This window comes from Neofelis nebulosa, chromosome 9 (assembly GCF_028018385.1).
Source record: "Neofelis nebulosa isolate mNeoNeb1 chromosome 9, mNeoNeb1.pri, whole genome shotgun sequence".
NCBI lineage: Eukaryota > Metazoa > Chordata > Mammalia > Carnivora > Felidae > Neofelis > Neofelis nebulosa.
Window position 1 is genome coordinate 69,811,877 of NC_080790.1, and position 13,276 is coordinate 69,825,152.

General features: G+C 33.2%; 1 long non-coding RNA gene across 1 annotated transcript in view; it reads right to left on the bottom strand.

The window, feature by feature from the left end:
* Positions 1-12,138, bottom strand: part of LOC131486220 (uncharacterized) — a 141,337-nt gene extending 129,199 nt beyond the window's left edge. Inside the window, exon 1 of the long non-coding RNA XR_009249244.1 lies at positions 12,079-12,138. This is a non-coding gene — a long non-coding RNA (uncharacterized LOC131486220). The remainder of the gene's footprint in view (positions 1-12,078) is intronic.
* Positions 12,139-13,276: the final 1,138 nt, after the last annotated feature.

The following is a 13,276-nucleotide window of genomic DNA, read 5'->3' on the forward strand; positions in this document are numbered from 1 at the left end:
TCACCTCAACTTTAAACCACACAGTCTCAGAGTGGAGAGATGGAAAAAGATATTCCACGCATTTTTCACTTGGTCACCTTTCAGTGCTATATTATCTTTGAATAAAATACAGTTCACTTATCCTGCATTTCCTTATACATTCACAGAAGTATTTCCTGATTCTTGGTTGAGCTTATACCACACTTTATACTTTCAGTGAGTTGTACTTCTCACTATAATCTGGTATTTATAGGTTAATAAAAATAAGAACATTGTTAAAAATTTGACTTTATACTTGCGAAGGCTTCACAAATAAAATGACTCTCTTAGGAATCTAGATCTGTCTTATATTTTCTGACCAGAAGGACTTATGAATAAACTGTATACAGGGGATGAAGTAAAAGAAAGTGAAAAATAAAACTTCTTAAAATGATTTCACATTTACACTATTTTTGAGCTCAGCATTTTAATTTTTTTTTTATATTTTATGTAATTATAATCAGTTCTTATTACCTTATACTCAAATTTTAACTACCACATATCTAAGATATTTTAATTAATTTCTTAATTAACATTGATTTATAGATTGTGTATTATATTTCCTCTTCTAAAGAGGGAAAAAAGGAGGGTGAGGATTTAAGGGGTTCCATCAGCTTTCAGTACAGTTTCATTGGTTAGTTTGACAAAACTGTGAAGAAATGCCACAAATGAAATAGTGGCTATGGGAGTGAAAATATCTCTAGGAAAAAGACACAGTTTAAGTTGAGAGAGGATATAATGTGAAATTAATTTTATATATTGGGATTAAGAGAATGAGGATGAAATATTAGGAGGTTATTTGCCTTTGATGCAGCAAGCACTGTAATTGTGTTAATATATTTATATACATTCACTTATTTAATCCTTAAAATAAAATTTTAAAGCAGATAATGCTGTCACCACTGACAGATGCAAAAAATGGTTCCAGGAATATTAAAGTAACTGACTCAATGCTATATTGCACCTGTTAAGTAAAGAGTAAAATTAAAAACAACTGGGTTATAAACTGAATGTTCTTTCTACCACACCTTGCTGCCTCACTTAAATAAGAGCACTTATTTTTATTAAGGGAAGCTTACAATGAGTAAATGACAAATTCAGGTAGTCTAGTGACAGTTTGGATGTGGGTAAGACTCAGATCACGTTTATTTATTTTTTTTTTAATTTTTTTTTCCAACGTTTTTTATTTATTTTTGGGACAGAGAGAGACAGAGCATGAACGGGGGAGGGGCAGAGAGAGAGGGAGACACAGAATCGGAAACAGGCTCCAGTCTCCGAGCCATCGGCCCAGAGCCTGATGCGGGGCTCGAACTCACGGACCGCGAGATCGTGACCTGGCTGAAGTCGGACGCTTAACCGACTGCGCCACCCAGGCGCCCCTCACGTTTATTTTTGAAAGACTATACGTCAAAGTTAATTAGGTAAGATGAGGAATCATGTTTAAATTATTTGATTTATATGACTCTAACATATAGCAATTGTTAATTTTAATTAGTTTCATTATAGCTTTGAATCAAAGTTTACATCATAATTTACAGATTTACAAAGCATTTTGTAAAGATAAATATCTCTAATCTTGGATTGTATGTTCTTTGACACTGGGATATGCAAATCTAAGTCTGTCAGATATTTTATTCATTGCCAACATATAACTGACAACTGCTCATACTTGATGCATGCTAAATTAGCTTATATGTGAAAAGATAGTGAGAATCAATCTAAAATCCTCGGAAAGGGTACTAAGGGATGACAAGGAAGTCACATCCAGGCATGTGGATCTTCCTGTAATTTTCTCCAGACATCCTTGTTAATAAAGAAGCCCCAGACTCTGGTAAAGGACTACATGTTAACTGATCCCACAGAAGAAATTGTTTTTTTCTTTGGCAGTTCTGTGAGCAAGCAGCAGTCTAATCATTCCACACTCAAGAGATGTTTAACACAGATCAGGAAAATTAAGATGATACAAAGAGATTTCTTCCTTTTTAAAAAGAAAAAAAAGTTTATTCATTTATTTATTTAGAGAGAGAGGGCAGGGAGGAGCAGAGAGAGACAGAATCCCAAGCAGGCTCCACACTGTCAGCACAGAGCCCAATGTGGGGCTCAAACTCACAAACCATAAGATAATAACTTGAACTGAGACCAAGAGTCAGATGCTTAACTAACTGAGCCACTTAGGAGACCCAGATTTCTTCCTTTTAATGTGGCAGCCCTGAATTAGATCCTTATTTTAACATTGAGAGGATTATTAATCAAATAATAAAACTGAAACAACACCTATCCTAGGGATGACATTTTCCTTGTCTCCAAGTGAGTTTCTGAGAAGCTCAAGTTTTGCAGAATGTAGTTTTATGTGATCAAACACTTTTGAATCATTTGTAAGCTGAACAAACAAGAAATGAGAATGGCAGTGATTATTTTTAGAGTGATAGTATTAGTTCCTGAAATTATGTCTTCTAATTAGGATGCTATAGGTGAATATTTAGCACAGTTGTAGAAAGCAAAGTAAAAATATTTGTAAATATTTTCATCATTAAGTTGAGAAAAATGAAAATATGAGTTACAATAAATTTTTCAGTCTCTTTATAACATCAGCAAAAATGTTTTGAGAAAATTATACCAAAAAAGAATGTATACATTACAGAAACAATAGTTTTATTCCTGGAAGGAACATAAAATATAAGCTCATTAAAAAACCAAACATTTGAAGATTGAAACTAAAATTTGTTCATTATGTAACTGGAACAACTGAGGCTGAGAAAGTTTATGTAACTTCCAATCATAGAAAAACATGAGTTCTAGTTCAAACTCATTTAAAAATTCGTGTATAAATTTTAGAAAAATAACTAGCTTTTAATCTTTCATCTTCATTTTTGAAATGAATGTATAGAGCAAATTATAACCATATCAAAATGCTACCAACAAAATAAAATTTAAGGAAATCACGTGAAAGATGTAATTCCAATTTTTTACAATAATGAATTGGTTCATAATCTATCATACTTTCTTGTATAAAATTTATTAATTTGTTTTAAGTATGAGATGTCATACTAGTTTTGTTTAGGAATTATCTTGGAAAACAGATAGGTGTACTGAAATGCAAAATGAAAGCTTCTCATATTATTGAATTCCAACTCTTTTACTTGTGCTGATTACCTTTAATTTTATCAATATACCTATATAAATTTTTTTAAATATATCATTCTCAAAACCTGCTGTGTTCTTGGTGGGGGGAATCACAAAACATAGAAGAGCTAGGTAGACAGAAAAATTAATAACAGAAATGAATAAGGTTAATTTTGTTTTCCTTTTCTCCATTTATAGCAAGTAAAATGGCCACCAAGACTAGACCATTTCTAGCATTACTAGATGTGGACCCACAACTAAATTCTGCCTAACGCCATCTAAAGCAGAAATATCCTGCTATATATTCCTGAATACTATTATCCTCTCTTTTGATAATAAAACTTCCTATTTATATCATGTAAAATGGCCACCAAGATGGACAACTGCTAGCATTATTATATGTGAACGCATTAAATTCTGTCTAATGCCATCTAAAGCAAAAATGTCGTGCAATAGCTTTCAGAGCATTTCTTAAGAGAGAGTGGTGATATGCAAACCCTGTCCTTCCTTAGTCATTCCTTTCTCTATTCTAGTTTCAGGGACATAGATCTGTCTACAACTTGGTCCATTAGAGTGACCAAAGATCACCTTAAGGATACATGAAAAAAAAATTAACTGGAAAGAATTGGTTTGCCCAAGACTTCACAGAGTGGAGACTACTTATAGATTTTTATTTTGTTTATATCACTGTTATTTTTATTCTTTATTTCTCATAGCCAAACATGGCTAAAGGACATAAACCAACAGTCATATGCACATTATAAAGTTAAAAGGAAAATAAAAAGAAAAATTAAGTTAGAGAAAATAGGAAATCATTTAAAGTCAATCTAGAACTTAGGCTAGAATAACTCCCTTTATCATAAGCAATCAAAAATATTATCCCCGAGAGCACATGGCTATATATTTTTGCAAGCCTGCCATAAGTCTGAAATTTCCACAATAAAAAACAAAACAAAAATAAACTAAAATTTGACACAGAGATAAAATCTTGCAGAACACTGGTATGAAGAATGAGAACTGACCCAAAAACTACAAAAGAAATAAAACAAATTTCATTAATAATAAATAAATAAACATATAAATAACATTTATAGAGAATATTATCAAAACTAAAATAAAAATATATAAACTTAAAGAGCTGTTACACATGACAAACTACTTAATGAACAAATAATTCTTACAAAAAATGGGCAAAACATATGTATTTATAAAGATAACTACAGGAGGACCCAAGATGGCAGAACAGCAGGGAATTTTTTTTGTGTCTCATGTCCATGAAATATAGCCAGATCAACACTAAACCATCTTGCATACCTAGAAAACTGATTTGAGAATTAACACAACAATTTGCACAACCTGAACCAGAAAACTCAGCAGGTACACAATGCAGAGAGGTGAACTGGGAGAGAGAGAAGCCAGAGGGCAGGGAGCTGTTTTTGCTTGAGGAGGGAGGATGGAGATGGGAGGGAAAGTATGGGAAAAGCACCCACCCACCCCCCCAAAAAAAGCAGCTGGAGAGAAAGTGGAAAAGTGGAAAAAGACGCAGGAACTGAACTAAAAAGGGAGAAAGAAGAGGGTTTAAATTCTATTAAGACTCTATAAACAGGGGGAGCACAGAGTCTGAAATTCCACAGATCAATAACTGGTGGTGCTCTGGTGGGAAGGGAAAATCCCCAGGAGCAAAGTGAAGTCTGGGGTCTTTGGGCCACAAGAGAGGCAGTTCCCCTACTCGGAGGACATCTGGTAGAGGCTGTGTGCCCCCCTGCCCCCCCACAGTGGACCCAAGAGAACAACCACATTTGCTGGTGCTGGAACAAGGTCATTGGGGGTGAAGCCTGGTGCCAGATGTGTGTTGTGATTTTCCATAATCCCTGAAATGCTGCTGCTACACAATCGCGTGAACTTTCTCTGGGGCAGGCTGGCACCCAGGCACGGTCTCAGGATATCAGCAGCAGCTTTGTCCCATGAGCAATCCTGGGTGAGGCAGGCACCCGGCCATTGCTTGGTGAGACCCTTCCCCAGAAGGTCTGAGTGGGTCAAAGCCACATTCCACCAGAGGTGAGGGGTCGGGAAACATAGTCGCATCTGTGTCTCTCAGGAGGGAGGTGCTGCCTGGGGCTTGGTCATGGACAGTGTAAAAGCGAGGAGAGGATGGAAGCTGAGGACAAAGGAAGGGTGCACAAATGCTGACTAGGGAGAATAGAGTTCCGATACTAGAGACTAGGTAGCTGGGTGATGTCATTTTCACCCCTCCCACACATGTGCATACACACCTACGAGCACCACAACAATCCACCCCAGTAAGCTAAGCAGTGCCACCCAGGGGAGAATGGAGCTGTATCACTAGCTAATCACTAGTCCCGCCCAATTGGGGCCAACCTTACTCTTCAGAAACACAAAATCTCTCCACCTGCTTAGTTTATGGACTATAAAAAGCTTCATAGATTGACTTCTATGGGAAAATGAAGTAATCTCAATAGTATTTCAGTCTGTTCACTGGTCCATCTATTCAATTTTTTTTCTTTCTCTTTTTCATTTCTTTTCTTTTTCTTGAATACAAAAGAAAAAATTATTTTTATTTTCAATTTTTATTAAAAATATTTTTCATTCTTTTCTACTATATGTTTTACTTTTCTGCACTTTTTTCAAATTCTATTTTACTTCCATCATTTCATTTTATTCTATTTCAGTGTATTCATTTTCATAAATTTCCAAACAATTTCTTTTTTTTCTCCCTTTTTTCCTCTAATCTACCAAACCCCTTTCAACACCCAGACCAAAATACACCTAGGATCTAGCATCATTTATTTGATTTGTGTGTGTGTGTGTGTGTGTGTGTGTGTGTGTTGTTTTTAATTTTTATTTTAGTTTTTTTAATTTAGTTTTTTTTTTACCTTATTAATTCCTTTTCTCCCTTCAAAATGACGAAACGAAGGAATTCTCTCCAAAAGAAAGAGCAGGAAGAAATGATAGCCAGGGACTTACCAACAAAGATACAAGCAAGAGTTTTTCTTGTATAGAAAAGTTTTTCTTGTAAGTTTTTCTTTATAGAAAAACTCCAAATACTGTGCACAGCTACTTCCCCTCAGTAACTGAGAAATTAAAGGTCGATCTACAGATGACATTTGTATTAGTTCATTCAACAAACATATATTGTATAGATAATTCATACCATATGTCAAAAAAACAGAGATTAAAAAATGAGGCTTCTGGGGGCGCCTGGGTGGCGCAGTCGGTTTAAGCGTCCGACTTCAGCCAGGTCACGATCTCGCAGTCCGTGAGTTCGAGCCCCGCGTCGGGCTCTGGGCTGATGGCTCGGAGCCTGGAGCCTGTTTCCGATTCTGTGTCTCCCTCTCTCTGCACCTCCCCCGTTCATGCTCTGTCTGTCTCTCTCTGTCCCAAAAATAAATAAAAAACGTTGGAAAAAAAAAAAATTTAAAAAAAAAATGAGGCTTCTGGCCTCATCAGAGAGATGCTTGTTTTTTCTTAGAATTTTTATTTCACTTGTGGTGTTTATCTTCATGCCTTTTATTATACATAAAGTAATTGAGGGCTGGAAATAAATTTAAGTCATTTTTAATTTGTAGCATTTAGTGAAAAGTTGCACACGCCTGCTCAGCAAGTATTTGCTAATTTTTCACATAAAATTGAGGAATGAACAAAAAATGAAACAATTTATTTCATACATCTGGTCTTACTTTCCACAATATAATTTAAGAAGAAACATGAAGGCTGACTCTGGCAGATACCCAACATATTTAGTATTGAACAGAATTTCTCCTAAGCTATGCAAAACTCTTCCTATTTAATATTTCTTAAGATTTATTTTGGAATATGGGACTTTATTAAATATTAGTACTCTGTAGTTATCATAACATTGTAAATATGGATTTATTGCCCTTAAAAAGCCCTTCATAATGTGAATTCTCATTTGCATTTGATCAATTCATTTTTCCTTTATTATTTTTCCAAAAATTATAGTAATGGATTCAAGACTGGGTATATAATATTCTATCACCTTAATTAATATATCTTGCATTTGAGTGAATTCTAAAGCTAAATTGTAATCTATTGTTAGTTTTAACAAGTATAACACATTTGAGAGAGTATTGCACTATATCAATCTTTGATCTCTTATTTGGGTTTGTGATATTTAATAACATTTAGGAATGTTATTAAATGCTTAAAATTAATATTAATATGTTACTAGTATAATATTAATATAATTATCTCTGAAATTCCTTTTTAAGAAATGATTCCACAAACTATTTTATAAATAGAGTTTTCTACTGAAATGTACTATATTTTGCCAATTTCATTGCATTTATACTTCTATTTCTTACTGTAATGATGTTATTTACTCAATACAATAATATCTGTTTCTCCTTCTTTTATGATAATCATACCAACAACTTAGTCTAAACTCTAAACTAATGAAAGACCTTAACACATCTAGTCCTCTTCAACTATTGAAAGTATTTCTGGTAAGTAAATATATGACAGAGCATTTTATTTGTGTGTTTATAGTGAGTGTATGTGTGTCTATATGTATTTTTTTTCATATGCTCCAAGAATGTTTCTCATTGTTCCTCAGATATTTTAAACTCTTTTGAGTATGGAATAGTAGCTGCAGGCAGAGAGCAAAACATTTTTATTTACCCACTGTTACCTATTTTTAAAAATGTTCCATTTACTAAAATTAAAAAAAAATCTTATCTCTTTTCTTAGGAAAATTAAATGTCACAACCTTTAAAATGACATTTATTCTAAGACTGAAAAGCCTTTCATACATTTGATTTTGTTGCCTTCTATTGAAGAATAACCTGGTAATAATTTTTCACTTACATTCTATCAAAAAAAAACAAAAACAAAACAAACCTCGGTTCTAATATTGTTTCTAGCATTTATGTTCTGGACCCTTATGCCTATAATGCTTAGCTCCTATCTATTTCCTTTAGCATTTTCATCTAATATAGTCAGCAGCACCTTTCATAGAAAGGGAAAGGATGTCGTATATTCTGCCAATTCCATTTTATATGAAGTTTGACTTGAGTGTTTTAGCTTAGCTGTGTAAACGTCTGATTTCACCTGTTGTCCAATATATATTCCTCATCAAGAATTGAAAAGCTTTTTCTGGTAAGTAGATACACGGCACAATGTGTTATTTGTTGACCCTTAGAATAAAAATCAATAAATTGTTTCCCAAATTATCCATCACTATAAATACAAACTTTATTTTTTAAATTATTTTTAGCATTTCTCATTCACTTATTTTTTATTGTCAAACTATGAGCTTATCCTTACATTGCTAGTATGTAATCTCATCATTTGTCTTATTTCTATCGCTATTTTGAAGCTTCTCTTCTATGAACATTTTAAAAGTATATGGCCATGTGAATAATAGCACATCTAGAAAATACTTTGTTGTTTGTTCATTTGGGCATATTATGAATAATGTAACTTTTTATTTCTCTAAGATAAATGGCCATTAGTGCAATTGTTGAATTGTATGTTAGTCCCATGTTCAGTTTTCTAGGAAACTGAAAAACTTTTTCAGAGTGGTTATACTTTTATATTCCCATCAGCAATTTATGAGTGATTTATTTCTTTCCATCTTTGCCAGAAGTTGATGTTGTCACCATTGTTTTTTATTTTAGCCTTTCTGATACTGTGTGCAGTAATCTCCTTGTGATTTTAAATTTTCTTAATGGCTAATGATGTTTAATATCTTTTAATGTGTATTTCCCCTATATTTACCTGTATATCTATTTCTGTGAAATATCTGTGCACATCTTTTGCCTATTTTCTTCCTGAATTGTTTGATTTTTTTAATGCTGAGTTTGAGAGGTCTTTCTATACTAGATACAAGTCCTTTGGATATAATCTTTGGATATATGGTCTGCAACTACATTTTCCCAGCTTATAGCATGTCTTTTTATCCTCTTCACAGGGTTTCTGGAGAGTAAAAATTTTAAATTTTGATAAAGTCCAATTTATGCATGTTTCCTTTCATAAATTGTGCTTTGGGTATAAAATCTAACTTTTTTCCTAGTGTAATCCTGAAGATTTTTCCAATAATCTTTCTAAAAATTTCATACTTTTACATTTTACACTGAATCTGGTATCCATTTGAGGCACTTTTGTATAAGGCACAACACTTAAGGTTCACTTTTTGTCTATGAATGGCCAATTGCTCTAGTACCATTTGTTAAAAATGCTATCTTTCTTCCATCGAATCACTTTTCCACCTTTGTCAAAAATAAGAAATTGCTTGGGCATATTTTTGTGGTTCAATTTCTATAATCTCTATACTATTTCATTGATTTATGGGTTTATCCCTTCATCAATACCACAGCCTTGATTACGAAGATAATCACGTCTTGCAATAGATTAGAATGTTTCCTCCTACTTCATTCTTCTTTTCCAAATTGGTTGACTATTTTTTTGAGCTAGTTCTTTGTCTTTCCATATACATTTTAGAATAATCTATATCTGCAAAAAACAATCTCACTGGGAAATTTCACTGGGAATTACATTAAACTTGAATTTTAATTTGAGGACAACTGACACTTTTATTATGTTTTTCCAATCAGTAAACACAATCTGACCTCCCTTTTTGACCTTTTTTTGTCCATACTTTGCAGTATGGATCTTTAGGGAATGTTCACACAATTCCTATTATATTTTAAGCATGGTACTGACCTTTTTCATTTGTGCCCTCCGTGCAATTCTCAAAAAAAAAAAAAAAAAAAAAAACTTTTAAATTACTTACTACTTCCTCTAATTTGCCAATGAGAAAATTAAGACCAAAAGATGTCAATAAACTTGCCCATATTACACAGCTGGTAAGCAGAAGAACAAAAATTTCAAACAGTGTTTGTTTTATTCCAAATTCTATGCTTTTTCTTCTATATATCAAAGCTTCCCTTGGATGAAACTGGAATTTCTTATAATACATCCAGGACATACTACATTTATTCTCACTTCCTTATTGCTCTTATAATTATTTTTCCCTTATATAAAATCATTCCATTTCTCTGCCTAAGACAAACTTAACTATACCTTACAAGTGTTTAGAGAGTTTCACTAATCACATTAATCTTTCCATCTACCTAGGCCCAGCCAGGTCTCTACTTTTCTGTAATCCAATTTTGTCTCTAATAGCTACTATATAATTTAGAAGTTATTGAGCATCAAATAATACCACTTGTATATATTTACTTGAACAAAACACTGAGAATATTGAAGATAAGGACAAGATTTAATTTTCCTTTTGTATCCAACTTGTTCCACCTGGCATTGGCAACTTATTGTTAAAATAGTTAATGTCTTAGCACAAAAAGTGATTTTAGCAATAATCCCCATATCATTGCTGATTTGTGCCCATGAGATTTTTGCCCATCATACTGTCATGTTCTTGTAATTTCCTCTACAGGTGTGTTTATGAATTTATTTCATGCTCCTACCGTTTGCACCAAAACAAAACACAGAAATGCCAAAATGAAAGACTAACCAAAATCTGACAAACATGTATGGTGTTTTTAATTAAAGAACACCAGAGTAAAATATATTCTATGTAACAATGTAATGAATTCATTATATGCCTCATCATAAATTTTGTCATTATTTTCAGTAACAGTTGTATATGTGGTTACATTGAACATTACTGGTTATTGTCTATGTGAATTATGTGGATTTTATACACTCTAACCTGCTAAAGGCGTAAGAGAGTTTTCCCTAGAGTTTTCCAAGTAGATCATGCTCTTGGCCAAGTATACACATTTATGTTTAAAATACCATAATTTACGGGCACCTGGGTGGCTCAGTGGGTTAAGAGTCCAACTTCTGCTCAGGTCATGATCTCAAAGTTTGTGAGTTCAAGCTCCACATCAGGCTCTGTGCTGACAGCTTAGAGCCTGGAGCCTGCTTTGGATTCTGTGTCTCCCTCTCTCTCTGCCCTTGCCCTGCTCATGCTCTGTCTTTCTCTATCTCTCAAAAATAAATAAAAATGTTTTAAAAATTAAAAATAAATGAAATAAATAAAACCATAATTTATAGGTTTAATAGCATGCCATACCTGGTTTTGGAAGAATATTGTATATGTGTTCACATGTTATGTTTACATATAATGTTTTAGCATTTTTTAAAAGTTTATTTATTTATTTTGAGAGAGAGTACAAACAGGGAAGGAACAAAGAGAGAGGGAGAGACAGAGAATCCCAATGTGGCTCCGCACTGTCTGCGCAGAGCCAGAAGTAGGGCTTGAACTCAAACCGTGAGATCATGACCTGAGTCGAAACCAAGAGTCAGATGCTTAACCAACTGAGCCACCCAGGTGCCTCCGTTTTACTATTTTGATAAGAATATTAATGTTTCTCCATATTGTCTTTTAGTTGCAGGAGGGCTAAAAGTGTTTCTTAGTATATTCCCCACAATATCTAAATCATGTACCTTACTATTCACTTAATGTACTGAATATCTGATGTCTCACACACATTTTTCATTTTGAGCAGATTAAGGGAAAAACGAATGCCCGCAGTGAAATAGAATTGTCATACTAAATTTTATGGTGACTTAGTGCCATGGGAATATATCTGTTACTGTGTATGACCTTGCTGGAGAGAACTGCAAAGAGAAGCAGGCTGCTAATTAACTATTTTTAAATTGATGTATCACCTCCATGTGGCTTTCTGTGAAAGTTTGCAATAAAGGTGAAAGTTAATGATAATCTGACCAGGCATGAATACTGGCATAGATCAAGAATGCCATTTAGCATTCATAAGCCACAACAGCATCAAAGGATTCTTTGAAAAACAAAGACTTTAGGTTTAGGGGCCTCAGAAAATCAATTTAACCATGTGTTTTACTGACCCCCAAGGAATAGGATCAAAAACCAGTAGAGATACAGGAAATTATCATTTACTTTATAAGTGTTACCTCCTAGGCTCTCCGGGGAAGAGCAAATGCCAAATGAACATCACAGCGGTTCTTTAATCTATAAGTGAGAGTAAGAATGGTAATTAGGAAAGCTGAGAAAACCAGTAAAATAAAGATTAGTTTTATCCTAAATGGGAATTTAGATTTTACCTTTTTGAGGAGATACATATGACATAGGCTCATAGGCCTTTTTGAAATAAAGGAAAATTGTATAGAAATATAAGGAATCATTTGTATTGGTACATGTACACAATAGTATCCAAATTAGAAAATTACGAACAAGAAACAAAGTTTTTTAAAAATAATAATGTTCATTTTTTGGGTTATGTTTCAGTCTATTAATGGATAAAAAAATAATACAGAAGGAAGGGTGATAAGATAAAATATAAGAGAATGAAATGCCAAATGAAGAATAGAACTGAAAGACTCAAAGGAAGGGAGGCTAAGATGTCTACATATAAAGGAAAGGGGGAAAAAATGAGAATGTAAAGGACTACTGAAGATAAATCAAGGATCAGATATTATGAACCATTAGTAAACATGTTACTTCCTTTCTATTTCTTTGAATTATAGGTCACAATGTATTAACAATTTTTATATAAAACTTTGAACATCTGATTAATTCATCATCTACTTTCACAGCTCTGCAACTGCTCTTTAAACACATTTGGCCCCACACTGAATAATAATACTATTGCACTCACCCTACTCTCTCTAGCTTGGGGTTTATTATACTTTCAAAGCTTTTACATTTAATATTAAATAGTAGTTTTCTGCCTGGAAAATTTTTATGCACAGAAAATTTCATAAAAATAAAGGACTATATAATTTTTGTAGGCATTTTTTATTTTAATAATTTCCTAGAGTAAAAAAAAAAGCCATATTGATGAAGAGATATATGACAACCAGTAAAAAAGTATATGGAGAAAGAACAGCTCAGCCTTAGTTAAATAAAATAGTTATATTTAATTCCCTTAGGCTTTTTAAGTAATACCATAATAAAAGTATCTGTTATTGAGTGCATATTTATGTACCTGACATGGTTATAAGTGCTTTACATATATTAGCACATTCAATCCACTACAAGCTTATGAGGTAGGTATTACTTTTGTTCTCATCTTGTAGAGCAGTACACTAACATATAAAGTAGGTTTAATAACTTAGCCAAAGACACCGTTGATAAGAAGCAGCCCTAGGT